The 13,163-nt window shown below is 41.2% G+C and overlaps 1 long non-coding RNA gene across 1 annotated transcript in view; it reads right to left on the bottom strand.

Moving 5' to 3' along the window:
• The window catches only part of LOC141749555 (uncharacterized), a 128,672-nt gene that overhangs the window by 86,090 nt on the left and 29,419 nt on the right, over window positions 1-13,163 (bottom strand). Inside the window, exon 3 of the long non-coding RNA XR_012589402.1 lies at window positions 4,789-4,849. This is a non-coding gene — a long non-coding RNA (uncharacterized LOC141749555). The remainder of the gene's footprint in view (window positions 1-4,788; window positions 4,850-13,163) is intronic.

Here is a 13,163-nt window from a genome sequence, read left to right as displayed (position 1 = left end):
CCTCGTCTTTAGTAATTTTATAATATGGGACATTTATGATGCTTGTTATGGCACCTTCTGTGTTCAGGCTCAGAAAAATCCTTCTCATCAGCTTCCACAGAGCGCAATCTGCTGTTGCTGGTCAAAGCGGTACATGTGGTGGCAGGGGGGGAAAGTGGCAGGCTGCCAGCGACAAGTCCCATGCAAGCAGTTCCATACATCTCACTCTTGCATTTTATAGAGTATCCACTTTATTCTTAGGATGCTTCAAAAGTACAGGGGCATTTTAACAGCCAGTACGGTTTCTTGCTTATTCCTTTCCCGTGGTGAACTGACTGGATATTCAGTCCGTGCAACTGAGGTTTAGAGCGTGTGCTGCAATGACAGCTTTCAATTGAAACATAAGCGTGTTGTGGCAGGACTTTCACTTCTGAATAATCGTTTGTCAGAAACAGTGATTAAGTGTCAGATCTCATGACTATTTTAGAAGCCTATTACTTCTATCAATGCATATAGTCGTAAGAGAATTTATTTATTTTTTTCTTCTCAACTGCTAAGAAGAAAAGCAAAATTGATTTGGGAAATAGCTCACGTATATTGATGTAAATACTAACACAAAACACTTGATTTAGGAAGCTTCTAACATTTCCATTCTGTTTCTAACATTTTGTTACAGTCCAACAGATTCTGCGAAGTTTACAAAGAGCATTTCCCAGTTATCCAGCCATTTGAAAAATGATTCTGCTGGTATGCTTTTGCATCAAGACTGGATTTGGTTTGTATTGTTTGATGGTAACAGTAATGTCACAGTTCAGTAAATATAGAGACTTCTTATGAGTCCCCTTTCATCGTTTCAGAATAATATCAGTTTTCATTGAGGTGGATTTTTTTTTTTAGTATGTCTTTGCACACAATTAATCACCACTTGCAGTATATTATATCACGTAATCTGCTCCAATACAGAAAACATGCATAAAATATCGGGGGAAAAGGGAGAAACGAGAGGAATGTTGAACTTGCTAGACCTGCCCCTAACAGCCTTTTTTTTTTTTTCTTTTTTTTTTTTTTTTTTTTGAGGGGGGGGGCACCAGCACATGCCTCTCCAGTTGTAAAGCCACCACCTAAGGGAAGCTGCCGTCTGTGGGTCCGCAGCCGAGCCCCGGGGGGTACGGAGGGATGCGGTGGGGTGCAGAGGGGGGGAGGATGCGGGGGGGTTGCAGATGGGGGAGGATGCGGGGGGGATTGCAGTACCGCCCTCCCTCCGCCGGGTGGCGACCCCCCGGCTCCGCTGCAAGCCCCGGGGTAGGGCGAGCGCTGCGGGAGGCTCAAGGGCCATTAGGGAAAGCCAGTAATTGCTCTACTCAGCTTGCTATAATAACGCCGACTTAAAGCAATAAGCCGTCGCACTATTTTAAAATTAAAACAGCGCAATAAACTATCAAATAATACCTCTAAGAGGATCTAAAAGACACAAGAAGGATTTTGCCTGGCGATAGCAAAATTTCACGAGGTTATATGAGTTTTAGTATGCAACTGAAATCTTAAGAGATTCATGTGAATAATACCAAAAAGATCTAAGCTTCTTAGTTCCTCAGAAGTGGAAAATCCTATTCCAGATTTCTGGTGGCTGCGCTCGCAAGTCTGCTCATAACTAGGAAAGAGGGGAAAGAAGAGTTTTGGTTTTAAACGACTGTCTGACTGAAATAGAATTGGGGTATAACACTTAAGTAATGACTGTTTGGGTGTCAAATTAAGCCCTGAAATACGTGGACAGAGATCTTACTGAAATGACTAACAGCAAGCAGGGTCTGCCCTTTTTCTAGTAATTAAAAAAAATAAAAAATATTTCTGTGGTCTTCACTCTCCAAAGTTAATAAAAACAAACTATGAGAAAAGGTATAGTAGAACACTTCATTATAATAAACACTTCATTAAATTAATGTGATTCAGCTATTCTTTCTTGAGATTTTTCTTGAGATTCTTCTTGAGATTCTTAAACTGATTTTATTTATGAAGGTAACCGTCTCTGTATTTAAAGGTGTTAAGAGCTCATGTTCTTGCAAGTTTACTCAGTACAGCTGTTGAACTCTTAATTCTTCTTCCACTACTCTTAAGTAAAATTAAATAGTGCAGATGTTATCCTTTATAATGCCGTATACACAGAATCAGTTCCTCATTTGCAGGCACGTTATTTTTTTTTTCCTACTTATCTTCAAGGCAATCATAATCATTAGGCAATGCCAGGTTTAAATAAACGTGACCTAAAGTGATCACAAGTCCGAAGTTATTTGAAAGAGGTATTCTCACATCAGTAAGTGGAAATCTAGGAAATCTAGGAAATATTTCAAACCTCTCTCTTCAGATGGAAACATACTAAAAACACAAATGAAAAGGCAGAAATATACCTGAAATTAAAATATTTCCTATCTTTGAGACATATTTGAACTAGACAGGCTACCTTGCCAGGAGTTCAGAGATGCTGGTGCTCATAGATGATCAATAAATTAAAGAAACTCCATAGATTAAAAACAAACAACCAACCACAACAAAAAAAACCAAAAACACAACACTAGACAAAAAAAATGAGGAAAATAAATCAGTACTCTCTGAAACAGTTTTATATTTACCCATTCTAGTTTTACACGTCCGATCCCCTCCCACACCACAGGAACAGCCATGTGTAAGACCAAGAACTGTCTTGTTTATGCGCACGCACCGACAGCATTTCTGCGGCACACAGCCCGGACAAGCCCACCTGCCAGGAATCCCCCTAAGGACAACTGCACGCAACGCAAGAAGATTTGCATTCATTCATAAAAGATTCCTTTGCTTAAGATGAAGTCGATGTGGAACAGCTTACAAGAACCTGGGGTACTTTCAGACTTAATACCTAATTTCTCCAGAGCCCCAACGAAGCCTACGCGACTCCCAATTCTCAGGCAGAAGAGTGCACTGAAGGGCAAGTGCCTCATCATTGGCCCTCAAGGCAAGCAGACCAGTCTCTTCAGAGCAATCTCTGCCAACCAGTCATTATTGCCTGACGCTGTTTCACTTCACTAATCTTTCCTCACCTCATGAAACCTCTCCTCCTCCCATCCCATAAAAAGGGAAAAATACATCCCAAAATCCTTTCGTAGAGAGCTATTGCCAAAGACTATTTGAAGCCTAAGAACGCACTCTGCGCCATCATCTAGTACAGAAGCCAACTTTACAGCTCCTATCCCTCTCTGTAAATACACTGTTACCACTATCAACCTCTTTGGTGCTTCCTGTGCTTCTTGCAATTATCCTCCCAACCTGCCACTCAAACCTGGGTGTCTCCTCAGGCTTCCATGTGATAAAGGTCCACTGAGGTCAACAGAAACAGTCCTCCACCCATGCCACTACCCCATTCCAGGATCTCCTTCCCCCAGACAAAACCTCAGTTCATCTGAGCATCTAAGCATTGGCTGTTGTTATAAGACAATACCAACGTCCCACAGCCAGCTTGTCACAAGTAGAGACGTTTTTAACAATGAGAAAAGAGAAACATCATGAAATGAAAAGGAATTGGAAAGTCATGCGTGTTCATGCCCCCTGTGTACAGCACCAGCATCTTATGAAGCACTGCATATACTGATAGGAAAAAGTATGTCTCAAATAGTTTTTCTTTAAATACTGCAAAATAGTAGACGCGAATAAGATTACCAGTAAAATACGGAGATTTGCATGGCAGCTTTTCAAAATAAAGTCGTCTTCAACCCGCGACCACAAGGAGTTTTTCAGAGCTACAGGTGGGAGCTGGGAACACTTGTCTGTCCTTTTTCATCTTAAAAACTCTTGAATGCATCTTTCAGTCTGAGTCATTCAAAATTTCAGAGAGTATCTGAGATCTTTTAGTAAAAAGTAGCAATGGGAAGGAAGAACACATTCCATAGTCACGTTTAAAGAGAAGGGAGTGTGGCACAATAGCCAGGCAGCGCACAACCAGCTGAAAACCACTGTTACCTGCCACGCTCGCTAGCTATTTTTATTTTTAATTTTTCACTTACAGTAAATGCACTTATTACTGGTTTTCTGTTTTGTTTTCTTTCTGAGACATTATGTAAAAGGAATTAGGGAGTCAGAGCCCTTTGAAGCACCCTCAGCATGTGAGAAGACTCTTTCACCAGGTTCTTAGATACAAACAATGAAAGAAAAGATGCATGAAACTGAGAGCGCTCGAACAATCCTCCTCCCCAGTCATCTGTTTAGCTTCTGCTACCTATGTTTTGGGTTCCGGTCAGCAGAGTTGTAGCTGCTTCAGCTTTTGCACATCTCTAGGTTGTTTTTTTAAGACATATTTAACTACCAACACATACAAAAGCAGCTACCCAAGGCTGAATGGAGTTTTTATCGTGAACTGTTGTACTGGTCCTTTAACTTTTTATGACTCATAGTTTAAGTATTTGGGAATTCCCCTCTAAATATGAGTTTGACACACTTGCATTATGGAAAGTTATTTTATTCAAAAAGTAACAGAATGCAACATTCATGCAATACCCAGGACTATATTTAGCAACACACAATTGGTCTTTTTTTTCCAATAAAGCTTCTAATTAAAGACAGATTAAAAAAAAACCAAAACCAAAACAGAACAAAAAAACAAAAATGCAAGAACAAGACTGAATAGCGAAAGTAGCAGCACTGAAAGAGACAAACACAGTGTTACGCACCCAAGCAAGTCAGGAGTATTTTTTTTTTTTAAACTATTCAAACAATGTTAGGGCTGTTTACTTCCCCACCCCGGATCCCCCAGTTGCATGTAAGTGTATACGGCTTCGCTCTTACCTGTGTGCTGAAGTCCCTTCTTGGTGGGCTGACGAGTCATCAGCGATCACCTGACTAAAGCCTGGAAAAAAAAATAAAATAAAATCAGCTGACCACCCCTGCTCGCTGGCTTCCAGCTTAAATACTCCTCTCCCCAGCACTTTGTCATGTGAGGCGGGACAGAACCAGCTGTCATTGCTTCAGAAAAAGGGAAACGGGCCCCTCCGTTTCCACCTCCTTCCTTCCTCCTCTCTCACTCTTTCCTATCTGTCCCTGCCTCCAACCTCCTCCCTTTCTCATTCTTCCACTTTGCTCATTCACTGCCCGCCCGCCCGCCCGGCCGGGGTCTCCCGGGGGAAGTCGCATTCCACAACGCACAAGCATTTCCCCTGCATCTTGAGGTTTCTCAACAAGCTGCCTACACACTTCTACTGGAGAGAAAAAAAAAAAAAAAGGGGGGGGGGGGACTTTTAATAAAAAAAAAAATAAATCAGAGAGAAACAGAGAAAAGGCACCACATTCCACAACCCTCAGTCAGCCCTGGCAGACTACGAGGCATTTTCAGTCACACAGCACAAAATGCATTAGTCAGAGCTGAAAGACCACACACTTTGTACCACTACCATGCTAACAGAGAATGGTCTGAGCAGAGCTACAGGAAAAAGGAAAGGAGGGATTCCTATCGGTGCTTCCATTTTACGTGGGGTAGCTACATGGGGTACATGAAAAATTTGCAGGAAAAGGCCCAAAGTTGACATTCCCGGCAGAAACAATGTGAATGTGGGCAGCGGGGAAAGCTCTCCGCTCACAGAGCGTGACCTTTGCCAAAAGGACTCCCCCTCCAGCAGAATGTGTTATTCCAAAGACTGCAAGACATTATCTAAATCAGAACTTCTATCTCCCTGATGGTTTGTTCGTAGGAAATACAAGCCTAGAAAAAGTGAAAGTAATACTGCATGATTCAGATTCCCCGAAACCACATATACTTTCAATTCAAACTTTTCTCTTCTTCAGCGCTCCTTATAGTTCTGCAACTATATCCATCTATGGAGTTTTCTTTACTTACGCAGTTTCAACCCTCCGTGTACGCGGATAATCTGATCAGCAAGGAATGAGAAGCGAGTTCGGTGTAAAAAGCCCTCCGTCCTAATCCAAATGACCTAATCGCTCATCTATCTGCTCACTGCTTCCGTCCCCCGCCACGCGCACTTATCTGTTGCTTGAAGGCGTTTTTAGGAGTACATATATGGCTGAGGAGAAAACACCCCTTTTTAAATCACATCAGAGAAAGAGAGAGAGAGCGAGAGTGAGAGCATGTGCACTGTACTGGAAGCACATGCTTCTGTCCAGTGAAACCAGTAGCACGGAGTCTCCAGCCCCGAATTCCCCGCTCTGTGCGGGGACGTCCCTAATGCACCCTGCCAGGCTCAGGGGCTTAAGTCAGCGTCAGAACAGGGTATAGGAAGGCGGAGGGAGGGGGAAGAGGGGGGAGAACCCTTAACCATCTGCACTGGAATTTCTCTTTAGGAAAGTCCATGCTTTAATGAAAGGCTGATACTAGACACCACAAAGAAACTTTTATTTCTGTACGCACATGACTCAGATACATTTTCTGTGTGGGTTATGTGGTTATGTTATGTTTCATCTTAAAAAACTGTTTCAAAGAGACCTTTAAACATTAGTTTTAAGAAAGACTTGATGTGTTTATGTACAGTGAGTGTTTTTAAACTGCCTTTTATTGCACGATGCTATACAGAGCAGAGACACTAGTGCCTGTTTTCATTATAGATATAATTTGCATCTAATACTAAACACAATAATCTGTAAAAATATTTATTTTAAGTGATTTCCCTAAATAGTTCCCAGAAAAGTAAACAAACTGAGCCCTTCAGCAAAACAGACCCTCTTAGTTATAATATTGTTATTCTTCCCCCTTTCTCCTTTTCTTGATCGCGAAAATACATTTACTTGCTATGTTATTGACTTAGATGCATGAGTTTATAAAACAAATGGTAGCTGCTGCTGTGTGGTATTTCAGCAGAGGAAGGCTATCCAGAACTGCCTCAGAGGCTGAACGCTGTCGCCATTATAACAAAAGCATTAAAATGAATAATTCATGAGCAGAGGGAGTACCCTACTATTAAAAGGCACCAACTATTTAATGAATTGTCCAAAAGCTACCCCTTTTACTGCCCAGTTCCTTTAACTACTTAATTATTCTTTATTTTTCTAAAATAGCATACAGTAGTAATTAGCAGAAACACATGGACCAGTTTTAGGAGATTTTCCTGAGGAGTAAGAAATGAAAGCTGAAAAGTGAGCCAGAGAGGGGGAAAAAAAAAAAAGCGCATTTATGTTTGATGACGGATATATTAAGGAAACAGGACTTCAAACTTCAAGAGGCTTTTCCAAATTGTGCTTTTGAATCTTGAAAAGGAAGAACACGGCAATCTGTCCTTTCCCTTTACCTGGTACATTCCTTTTCAGGATCCCAAAGCATCACGAACACGGTCAGGAATTACAAGGCCTCATTAGCGAGTACTTGCAGAACTTGTCTCCTGTTTATAGGTGCGGAACAGAAGGCCTCAAGAAGACTAAATGATTTTCTCTGGATCATACAGGAAGGCTTGGAGACTGAGGCAGGAACAGAGCTTCATCCCCTGGTTACCAGTCAAAACTCAGCAAGACGACTAACTTCCTTGCTTTATACTAACAAGCACCGCAAGGTTCAATAGTCCTGCAAGTTTTAACCCAATAAAGGTGCACAGGTATTTTCTGCAGGGACAGGGAAGCAGTGTGATCCACTAGCCCAACTTTACACCAGAATAATTTACAAACTTAAGTTTTGAGTAACATTTTTAAAGGAATTGAGGTTAGAATAGCAAAGTACATCTGTTCATGTTTCACTGCTGCAGGAAAAGCACATACTGTGCCTGGAAAGAGATTTATTTATAACATACATTTTCAAACTTTTCAAGACATGAAAATTTGGTACAGTAACATCAATAAACTTCTCAGATTTCATTTGAAGCAACATCTAGTTCTTAAAACAGAGACATTAAAGAAATTGTATCTCTAAGTCAGTTTGCCAAAGGGACAGCATTCCATAATGCTGAGCAAAAGTCACCCTAAATACCTTTACATACGTGGGTCCCTTTTAGGTGTCCTACTGTCTTGCACTGTTGGGATGAACTCAATTGCAATTCTTATTCCAAGGCTCTTGCTGCAACAAGTTCACCGATTATGTGGTGGCAAGCCGATTAATACCGAGATACAAAAACGTGTCCCCAAGGCAGAAAATTCTGTCCCCAAGGCAGTGGAATCATAACATTAGGTGTAAGACCATATATTGTCACTGGCCATGTTACTGCTGCTGCTGGGCTTTTTATTTTTAAGCCAGTCATCTTGTTGGCAGAGCCTTGGTAGCCACTTTTCTGACTGCGACTTCCAAATTTCTAATTCTCAAAAGGACATTTTTTTGGTTCCAATAGCATCTATCTGAGAAAGATGGTCTCCTGATCTGGTATTAGATGGACGACTTCTGTTGGGCCAAAAATTTGCCCTTCAGTCAACTTAGAGCTGCTCCCACAGCAAGTCTTTACAGGAATAAGGAAATGCTCTTTAGCAACTAGAACAATCTGTACAGTAAAATATATTTTTGGTTTGCAGTCCCCAAGGAACTGTGAGGAGTACTGAACTATAAAACAAATATAAGAAACCCCCCACTTGGCTGTTAGATATAATTAATATAGCACAGCTCACAGCAAGCAGGTTTACTGTAACTAATAGACTGTTTCAGCACAAATGACCACTAATGGTTTGAGAACTTGCAGCAGGAAGAAAGAGGAGGAAAAAACACAAAATACTTATGAAAACTGTTCCAAAGATGGCATGACAGTTCATCTTCTTTTAAAAAATTGCACCCAAAAAAGCAGTTAAAGAAAGAAGGAAAGTTATGAATATTTCAAAGTTTATCTTATTCAAAATAGTTGTCCTGAATCAACATGCAGAAAAAATTCTATTGATGTAAACTGGCATGACTACGTCCACCAAACTAGCAACCTCCACCAGGGCATCCAGACTACTGAGGCACTACCTAAATACGGGTGTTCTGGAGAACAAATAATAGCAAACAAATTATTTCAGAGAAAACAGTGTCAGAAGAGAAAGATTACGACTACTTCTGCCTGGATGTAGGCAAAAACATAAAGGGAGCACAAAGGCTTAATGTGCATGAGCAGCACAAAATTTCCAAGTGCAGGGAACTTAATCAGCATTTTACTACTTAGACACGGAAGGAAAGCTGGGTGGGGAGAGAGAGGAGTAGCATTGTACCAAAGGAGACTGGTACGGTAATAACAATCAGACTGGTACATTGTTCAGTATGCATGACTGTCTCGAAACTACATTATGGCCCTAAGCAAGAATGAATGGAATTATATATAAATACACATCAAAGTAATGGTAAGGTAACAATCGAGTGCAAAAGAAAAATGTAAAGAATTCAGAGGGAAAAGAACGGTCCAACTATCCAAAAATAATAATGCACCTGATCACAGTATGTCAAAAGTCTGGTCAGACAATGTATACAAATTTATATCTAGGAGCTCAGATATATTTTGAGAGTTTTGATATTTGTTTTGCCTCCACTCATAGTTGTTTTCTGAGAGTCTATAAATTGAGTAGACTTACGTTCTACAGAGCAGTGGTGTTCTGCCATACTAGCTGTTGTTTACTCGTATCAGCAAGCACCACAGTCACGTAGACTGTGCAACGCAGCACAAATATGGTAACTATTCACAGACCTTTCAGTACTACAGAGAAACAATAGAACAATTAACTATGGCTTTTAAAAGAAATATTAACTTTTAGACATTAATATAAATTAATGTTATAAATTAAAAGTAACTTTTAGAAGACATTTTGCGGGCTAAATAAACATAGGCAGACACAACAGCAGCGAAGGGCAGCAGAATGGTAATTTCCACCTTTTTAATTGTTAAAGAAATACAGAAGAGGAGGCGTCTCACCACAACTACAAGATCATAGAATGGGTGAGACCGGATGGGACCTCTGGAGGTCATCTGGTCCAACCCCTCTGCTGCTCAAACAGGACCACATAGAGAGCATTGCCGAGGATTGGGTGCAGGCAGCTTTTGAATACCCCCAAGCACGGAGACTCCAGAAGCTCTCTAGGCAGCCTATGCCAGTGGTCAGTCACCCTCACAGTGGAAAAAGTGATTTCTGATGTTCATATGGAGCCTCCTGTGTTTCAGGTTGTGCCCATTGCCTCTTGTCCTGTCACTGAGCACCACAGAAAAGAGCCTGGCTTTGCCTTCTTTGCACCCTCCCTTCCAATATTGAACACAATGATGAGATCCCCCCTGAGCCCTGTCTTCTCTAGGCTGAACAGTCCCAGCTGTCTCAGTCTGTTCACAGGAGAGATGCTCCAGTCCCTTCATCATCTTAGTGGCCCTTCACTCGACTCTCTCCAGTAGCTCCACATCTCTCTCTTGTACTGGTGAGTCCAAAACTGGACCCAGCACTCCAGGTGTGGCCTCACCAGCGCTGAGTAGAGGAAGGATCGCCTTCTTCAACCCACTGGCAGCACTCTTAATGCAGCCCAGGATACTGTTACCCTTTTTCAAGGCAAGGGCACATTACGGTTCATGTTCAGCTTGGTGTCCACCAGGACTCCTGGGCCTTTTCTGCCAAGCTGCTTTCCAGCCAGGCGGCCCCCATCATATACTGGTGCATGGGCTTGCTCCTCCCCAGGTGCAGGACTTGGCACTTGCCCACGCAGGTCTTTGAGATGTACAGATCTTTCAAGGGGTCATGAAAAGTTGCATACTTTGACTAAGGTGCGCACTGCTTTCATTAACACCGTTATTTCTTACATTCAACTACAGGCTGGACTTTATGAAAGAGGTTTTACTTTCCTTCCCTCCTTGACAAGGAATCCCTCAGGCTTATTACGCTCCCCTTCTCTCTCTCAAATCCCAGAGTTATTCCCTGGAGTAGGAGAGGTAAGATTTTAGTGACAGTCCATTTTTGATACCTTGACATTTTCTGCCTCTTACTTCCACAGTTTTTCAGCATTTTGGGAGAGTGAGCTTAGAATAGAGAACTTAGAGAGAAAAAAAGTAAAACATTTACATAATTAGAAGTAGTAAAGTTGTTCAGATATATGTTTCTAGGATGTTCCTGTGGTGCTTTTAAACATAATGGAACAAACAAGACCACTTTCTTTGAGTTTGACTGATGAAGTAGTAGCATCCCATTGCAGTCTCTGAAGTGTCAAACTGTCATAAGAAACTAAGGAGAACAGAAAATGTTTTCTTTTGGGTCTCGTTATCAGACAATCTACTGCCAAATGGGCTAGCTAGTTACAGAACAAACAACTTCCCTCATATAAGAACAGTAACAACAAATTCTCTTCAGATTTTATGGGTGTGATTCAGTTCCTCCAGTCCAGGTCTCTGGTGCCGTGTGTCCCCCGGCCTCCTGCAACCAGTGCTCCAAACTCCAAAGGTCTCGAGATCTGAACCAGAGCTGCACGCCCATGCAAAGGCCTGGGACATGCTGCAGCACCTCGAGGAGCATGAGACAGTGACGTATGGGCAACCAAAACCCACCCTAAGTGCCCCAATGAGAAGGTGACTCTTGTTCACGCACGTAGTTAAATAAGTTGCGTGAGACGTGTGTGTAAAGTGACACTCAGTCCTCTGTGCTGTTAATCAACAACAAAACAGTCCAGAGAAGACAGAAATCAAGAGCAATAGGGAATAAGAATTATTTGACTCAAGCTTTGTGCTCCAATTCGCAACTTCTTACTGCAGTAATCCTTCCCCTTCATAAAAGACAATAAAATCTCTTCATTCACACAGGTGCATACATTGTCTGTCCAAAAGCAAGAGCAATTATGTTCATCAATAAACTAGAAACTACTTATAATTCAACAAAATTGGGGCAAATCTAGGCCATCTTGCTATTACATAAAAAGGGACACAAACCAGGAGACCTAGTGTCTTTTCTTAGAGCACAAAGTTCAAAACGAGCCCTTCAGACACCGGCAGCACAAGCAAACCAGCCAAAACCTAATGGGGTCCCGCACCTGTGCCTCATATCATCAATGAAATTTCATAGAATCTGTCACGCAAAAATAATTACGTGGCCAGTGCTTGGATTTTCCTCACATCTTTTCCAGTGTCCTCCATATTTTCACTCATATTTCATACTCTGAAATATTTATAGACCCATGACATTTTCAATTAAAAAAAAAAAAAAAAAAGAGGGAAAGGTGTCCTCAAATATTTTTCTTTACCACCAATACACTAAAATCAAAAAATACAATACAAAATCAATGAAGAGCAGCTCCAGACCAACACATCCAGACCAACAAAAGACGAACTTGATCACTTGGCTCAGAGTGGCGCAGGGATATTGGAGCTCTGAACTGGTTCCTCAGGGACTAGCCGCAGTGCAAGTATATTGGCATGTGTTCTGCTTCCTCAGAAAGGCCAGTCAATGGACACAGTACCAATTATTACTCTCATTTCTTCTGCAGTGTTATCACGGCTTGCTGTAGTTTCAGGCTTTTGGTGTTGTGATCTTCTGTTTGATATACAATACTAATTTTGTGATTGCGGCATGAATGGATATCCTTAAAGCCTCCTTTTGGGGCTTAATGGCTATTATGTGACATACCTGTGAATCATCTCATTCCGCTGTATGTAAGCACACAAACAGGACAACAAAAATATCTTTTTCATACCTGGACTGTTCCTATGCAAGTGAATATTTGTTCCATGTACACAAAACCAGGAAGAGTATTTGTCTTATATTTGTCTGTAGGAACATCTGCTCAGTATTTTTCAGCATACTAGTATCTTGTTATGAAATCTCAAGCAATGATTATGCTCAAAATTAAAAGTCCTGCAGTGATTCCCAGTAGAAGAGAAGGTGGAGGATTTCAAGGGCTCCCTATCTGTTGTTCTTGTTGAGTGTTATCTCACCAGGATTATTCAGGACATCAAAACTTAACAGCATAAACACATACTGATGACCAGCAATCAAGCACCCTAGTCTCTGGACTTGTTAGACCAAGCCGTCTTGTAGCTATTCAATGCTATAAGAAGCAGTGATGTTCTGCACAAGAACTACGCTTGCTTTTACTGGTGCTGTATCAAAAAATGAAATAGTGTTACATAATATCAAAAAAGTTGTCTTTTTTTTAAAAAAAAAAAGAAAAAGAGAATTGAAGTTCTCTGGTCTTTGAGAAACTGCCATTAATTTTTTCCCTCTAAAATGTTTCAACGGCTTATTTCAAAAACTTACCCCTCTACAGATGTGAGGCATTAATTAAAATTCAAATAGCCTGTTCGCAGTTTTCATGG

Source organism: Larus michahellis, chromosome 1 (assembly GCF_964199755.1).
Source record: "Larus michahellis chromosome 1, bLarMic1.1, whole genome shotgun sequence".
NCBI classification, from domain to species: domain Eukaryota; kingdom Metazoa; phylum Chordata; class Aves; order Charadriiformes; family Laridae; genus Larus; species Larus michahellis.
The sequence above is the reverse complement of the archived record's forward strand: the minus strand, read 5'-3'. Positions and strand labels throughout refer to the sequence as shown.